Source organism: Pithys albifrons, chromosome 2 (assembly GCF_047495875.1).
Source record: "Pithys albifrons albifrons isolate INPA30051 chromosome 2, PitAlb_v1, whole genome shotgun sequence".
Taxonomy (NCBI): domain Eukaryota; kingdom Metazoa; phylum Chordata; class Aves; order Passeriformes; family Thamnophilidae; genus Pithys; species Pithys albifrons.
The window spans coordinates 6,578,086-6,584,781 of NC_092459.1; the positions used below are offsets into that span (position 1 = coordinate 6,578,086).

The 6,696-nt window shown below is 34.8% G+C and overlaps 1 long non-coding RNA gene across 1 annotated transcript; it reads left to right on the top strand.

The window, feature by feature from the left end:
* Positions 1-650: 650 nt before the first annotated feature.
* On the top strand, positions 651-5,615 carry LOC139668600 (uncharacterized). Its single transcript, XR_011697098.1, has 3 exons — positions 651-757; positions 3,441-3,582; positions 5,145-5,615. It is a non-coding gene; the product is annotated as an uncharacterized lncRNA (long non-coding RNA).
* The last annotated feature ends 1,081 nt before the right edge of the window (positions 5,616-6,696 follow it).

Here is a 6,696-nt window from a genome sequence, read left to right on the forward strand (position 1 = left end):
ATGCTGTATTTTCTTCTAAGGATCTCTCTTCTGTATTAAGATAATTTTGGTATTTATTTGCGTATTCCAACATAGTTAAATCCCTTTGACCTCAGCTACTGCCAGATTTAATCTATCTACTCTTTAATCTAATGTTTATTCATAAAAAACACTGATGAGTACCACACAAGATATATCTTGGCAGGAACTACCTTGGTACAACCTAGTGTGCTGTATGTGAACCAATGAAAACTGTTCTTTATATTCAGTATTCAAACATCTTTGCACCTATGCTACATTAATATTATGCAAATGGTGTTTCCATAACAAAATTTTAAGAATGCTGCATGAGAGAAAACAAATAAAACACAGCCCAAAATGTGAAGCTAAATGGCAATGGGATCATATGAAAAGTGTAGCATGACTTCTTCCCCTCTTCCCATAAAAGCTACTACCCTGCTATAAAAAAGAAACTAGATTGCTTTGATAGAAATCATAGTGGCAGTTACTCAAGATTTTATGGTTATCTAGGTACCTATAAAATGTTTGATTACTCTTTTGCAGTATTTTTCTAGGAAATTAATAACGATAGTTGATTGATCTTCATTTCTATAATTCTTCTTTTTAAGAACAGACACAATATTTGCTTTTTTTCAAAGCTTACAGGATTTAGCAGAACTCCGTGGACTTCACAAACTAACTGCCCAGAACTCTGAAATTCCTCCACGATTTTCTTCTGTCATGGGATTGCTGTTTCAGAAAAGTAAACAAAGCTCATGTAAGTCAAATCAAACTTTAGACAGATCCACACTATGAATCCAGAGCATTTTCATCTGAAGAAAAGACAGAGAAAAGGGCTTTAAATCACATTCAGACATTTAAGTTATACACTGAAGAACCTTTCAAATGTATCCCTCAGACAATTTACATGCACTTCCTGCAATTTGTAAGTTACAAGGACAATCAGAGGACTAACGACTCCTGCTATTTTGACATAGTAGAGTATGAAGATCCAGGAAATGGTAATACTGGAAGTGTTATTAAATGGATTGAAGAAACTCCTAATAAGAGTAAAGAGAAGTAAAGAGAAAGCCAGGAATGTTGAACCTAACAACAACAAAATCTGCAATTCTGTTCCAGAGCTGCAGTTTGTTTAATATATGTTTGACTATGGAATTGTAAGCAAGAGAGTTTCCAAAGTGATTTCTTATAAAAATATACATATATATAGTTACATACACACTTTTACCTGTTTTTGTATCGTATTGTCTGCCTTCTAAATCACACAAAAATACATTCAAGTTCATGAAGAAGAGTGACTAGAGAAACAGAAAAAGAAGTCCTTAATCTACACTCATTGTTGTTTAGTATTCTGAAAAGAAACTTCCAAATACTTAGAGCCTTGATACTGTTGCTATTTTTTATCACAGAAAAATCTTGAATTCAGTCAGAATCAGACCTCATTGTAAAATATATTTTCTATCCACTTGGGGATAGACATTATCCCTTTCAGGCAAACTACAGTCTAAGTATATGAAACAGAAGATGAATGGGAGGCGTAGTTGATAGAGAAACATAAAGTGACTCTCATCACATCACTGAGTAGATTGATTGCAGTGTTAGAAATTTGAACCAAATTTCATGAATCCTTATGAGATTCATTTTTCCATTGTGGACACTGAATATTTCCTGGTATGTAAGAAATGTTCAAAACATGATCCATGTTAATCTTCATGCAGAATATATTTAATATCAATTTTTATTTTATTTCCAGAGGTTTGGTAGTATTTTTCTTTTTACACTTAGAAATAAATATAATCTCCAGAAGACAGTGCAAATTAAACAAAGCAAGGAATACAGTTGAAATATATCCACAGTCCTATTTGTATGATACATAATTGCCAAACTGTTGCCATAATGTTTCAGAGTAACTTCAGAGAATTCCTTAAGAATAAAGCTCATTAAGCAAGATAATATCTTTTTCAGTGTGCTACATAAGGTGACACACTAATGAAAACCTACAGGAAAAAAAACTTAGGACAAAGAACCTGAAGAACTTTTATCCTTGAAAATGCCTTAATTGCACATAATAAGAAAAATTTCACTGCACTTTCTTTAATATTCAAGCTAAGCAAAAGATCATTAGAAGTGTATTGAAGTTCTTAGTCCACACCTGGCTGCAAGTGAATGCTTAGGCAACTTATGAACCTTGTAATGGAATGAGCAAATGAAAGAAAGCTGCTTATAATTTAGGTTTGCTTTTATGCTTCTCTGTATTAGAGCTGTGAATTAAATGAAATCAATTTCAAGTATTCCAAACATGCCAACACCTCCACAATCCTCTGTGTATTCAGAGGTGAAGTGGGCCATAGAAATAGCCTTTTCTATACAATCAGATATTTCTTTTGAAAGGAACTGTATATATGTTGCTAATCATTACATGACATTTTTGTGTACTTCGGGAAGTGCTATGCCAATAAATTCTACTTTATTTTTCATGTGATGTGCTCTTTGAGAGTGGAAGAGTAAAAGGAAGTCTGTAACAGTAGGGCAAGCATGTCTATATAAAGATGGGTAATGATTATTATAATATTTACTCTTTTTTTTTTTTGTCTTGTTCCTCCATGTTGCTTTTACTCTTCTCTCTTTCTCACCTCATTCAGAAAATAAGGAGTTCCTCAGCTTCTGGAAACCAAGAGCAGCCCACAGAAGTGAACTTATTTGATGAGGTTCATCTTCTGACAGAACAAAATATAATTTGGTGTCCTTTAAGCAACTTCTAAAATATGGACAATCTTTGTATGTAAAAGTATGGGAAAATAATGAATAAGGGTCAGTTCTGGAGGCACTAAGATTTTTTTCTCTTTTCTACAGGAAGGTAGAAAATTTGGCTGGCTGACAGAACCAGCTGTCTTGAGCATAAATGCCATTAATGCAGCTCTTGCCTTGATGTGCTTACTAATGGACCTTGTACTCTCTCACTGCACTGCCAACTCCAAAAGCTCCAAAATAAAGATTTTTTTCCAGTTTGCTTTGCCTTTGAGGAAAGACTTTGGGTTTGTTCCTAAAAGATACTATGAAGTTTGTTCTTTCCCTCGTTATGAACTCACTCTGATGACTGACCCTGTGTGTAGGAATCTGAACGGTTGAGTTAAAATCTGGCTAAATATCCCAGAGAGAAGGCTCAAAGATATTCGTAACACTCAGTTCACTGTGATATTCCCCTCTTCGCAAATTTCAATGAATTCACCAATGTCTCTCCTGGCCCCTAATTACCCCTACCTGAGGCTTGCCAATAACATATTCCTTGTACCACTTCATGCCCTCCCTCCTCCACATAACATGTCCTTCTATCAGCTCCAAATGATGACTGGTTCCCTCCATGCCTCCTTTTCTCCTTTCTCCATCCTGGGAAACAAGGAAACAATGCCAAGGGTGACAACTACTTTTTTTTTTCACAGACTGGAGTATCAGGGGTTGAAAGCAAAGGGAGTTAGAAGATGGTAACACCTCTATGGAAAACCCTATATGCTTTCAGATCACAGTGGGAAAATTCTGATCTGAAAGCAGCTGGTTCATAACTTCAGAAAACCTGAAAAAAAGGTTGGTAAAACTTAGCTACAGTTCTAACAAGGAGTCTGGCAAAGCCTGAGAAAGTTTAAAAGGCACTTACTCCATTAAATGTTAAAATTTTAATTAATAAGACATTAGCTGTAGTTTAATACTTCTCTTTGAGTGTTGAAGGAGGACAAAATGGAATTGATTTTGAACACATAGGAGCACACATATACATATGTGCATACATATCTGATGCATGTGCCTCTAATGTTCCTTCTCTAAATTGTCCCTAGGCTCAGTCATATGGATAAATTAAAATAAAAATAAACTTTAAGCCATAGGATCCCCAGGTGAATTAGCTATGAAGCTGGTCACGCAGACTTTAATGCAAAATGTCTCTGCTTCAGAGAAGCTGAGATTTAAATGAATGCCAAAATTCTTTCAATGATAAAACAAAAAATGACATTTAGAACTTTGAAAGACCTTGAGCAACTAAAATACTTAAATATTATTGGATCACAGGGAAAGAGAGAACATGCTGAATTCTATTTAGAGTTTTATGTGGGTGGTAGAAGTCTTATTCTGTTCCTATTTGTTGAAAAAAACATATTTACATAGCTACATGATTAGTGTTCTCCCTCAGGATATTGTGAGTAGGTTATTTGGATCACCCATACAAACCCTTTGCAGAATAGAAGGGATCATTTTGCCACTAAAACTACTGTGGAAAAAAAAAAGTGAGGAAAAAGCTTTTTATCTTTAACTCTGTAAGCTTTTGTGGCAATCTAGGAGAATTTACTCTTATAAGTAGCCTTCAATAAGTACTAACTTGCTGAAAGATGTTATTTTTGTTCTTTTGTAAGGCAAAATACTGCCTGGAAAAAATACATGATTTGGGGAATAAAAGAATCTACAGAAAATCCAGTCTTATTATAGTTTAACAGCAAAGTGAAATTCATGGCTTTGAAATTAAGTGTTGAGAATTTTTAAATTGTTTGGTTTGAAATTATATGATAAGAATCTCTAATTTGAGTATCTTTAGGAATCAATGTGCTATTTAAATTTTTGCTTTGTTTTAAGCCTCAGATGACAAATATAATTGGCTGTCTGACTACAAAGTATCATGACTTACATAATTTAGAGCAGTTGTTTGGGCCAAACTGTAGAAGAACTGAAAAAGAAAGCTGCATTTTCAGCCATTAAAATTCCTTGTCTTTCTGTTTGTGGTAGAGATGGATGTGTAGAGAAAAAAAATATCCTGTCCTATCAGGTAACAGTGAAGAATGTATGGCTCTGGCTAAAAGTCAGTTCCCATCTTTACATTTCCACTGAATTAATGATTTGGGTAGTTCTTTTCCAGTCTCTTCTCTAATTCTCTAAAATATCTAAGGGCTGGATGTACATCCACACCATGGGTTTTATTCAGTTCGTGGAAAATTTTAAGAATTTTCATTGGCTGTAAAAACAGAAAAGCCAAATAGAGTCTCATCATTGGGGTTTCCGAGCCATGGTGAGATCACTTGGATAAGGTGATTACAGATGTAATAATTGTGACAAACTTTGGCAACATCTTTTTTTTGACAGCAGCATATGTATTGGTTCTTCAGGTCATGCTGAAGCAGTTCCTTTTGTTCTGGAATGTCAAGGCTGACAGTTCAGTGCCTCGTGTGTATCTGCAGTGGCTGGAGGGGAAGATGTGTAACACTCGCTGATGCTGTACTCTATTGCAAGGAAGGGAGAAAGAAGCCAACCTGCACAGCAGTTTCTTTGGTAACCATATATATCTATATATGCATACACATCCTACATATCTATCTACCTACCTATCTGTCTGTCTTTTTATCTAGAATGTTAAAGAGGTGTCTTTTGTTCACTAATATTAATCGTCTGACTGTTCCTCATGTGTGTCCTATGCCTTGATACTATAATAGTGTATAAGCACTTTTCAGCTCATCCTTGCTATTGTTACTGTATTTTAAAAATAATTTTGCATATAATTACCCATTTTTGCTCTTTTTTTGATATGTGATTATGCTATTATAAAATCCAATAAAAATAGGTGAACTGAAAAGGAAAGAGAAACCAATTTAAATTAAATTTCTAAATTAGATATCTAATACTGATAGATTACCTTCTTTTCAAATATAACATTCAACAAAAGAAACAGTAAAAATGCAAATATTGTTTCTCTTTATAATGAGATTTCTTTGCACACTAGTTCTTTGCCTAACCCTGGAATTGCCGTAGGCATTGCAGTAGCTTACTTGTGCTCCTTCTTTCCTTCTTATTACTTTCTTTATTAAGCAATACTAAGTGCTTTTGAATGCTTAATGTTAAAACAGTTATGTTATTTACCTCATTAGATTTCAAGAGAAGAAGACGTGTTTCATGTGGTAATGATTTCCCATTTTACAGGGCTAAGGTCCAAAGTTCTCAAAGCACTTTATGTCAGTAAATTAATATTTTTTCTATCTTTCCATCTTTGTTAAACACTATGAATTTAATGTATGCATTACGTAAATGAGAACAACTAAGCCAGCTGAAGCCATATTGGACATAGAAAGGATCTGCTCATGTTGTGAAGTAATTTGGAGGGATTCAACAGTGTGTTTTAGATAAATTTACCCTGGTCCCTTGATGCAAGCATCCCCCCTGGATATTTCAAAGCTATCTCAATAACTGGACATTATTTCTTACCCTCTGTTTTTCACTAAGGGAGAGTAAGCTTTAATCACCCACGTGGAGAGGAATTTCCCATTTAGTGCCCTCTGGCAGAAATCTGCTTCCTATGTACAAAAATCGCTGTGTAAACCAAACCAAAGGAGAGCAAATGGAGGCAGTTGAGATACCTCAAAACTGTGCTAGTGCTCTGAAGCAGATCTCTAAGGTAGGTGTGAATGCATCTGGAAGACATGTCCAAGTCAGAGTAGTATTAAAATAAACCTGTCTGAGGCTCACACAGAAGCCAGTGATTCTTAGTTTACAATTGTTGAGTAGCAACACAACTGGGAATGGGCTGTGATTACATGTTAAAATTACAACAAATCAGTGAGAGAAATTCTAAAGCAACTGAAGTGGTTTGTAGTTACTAGTAAGCACATCTCTTCACTCCACATATAAACTTCTGTTAAAAAAAAAAACACACAAACCCCCCAACAC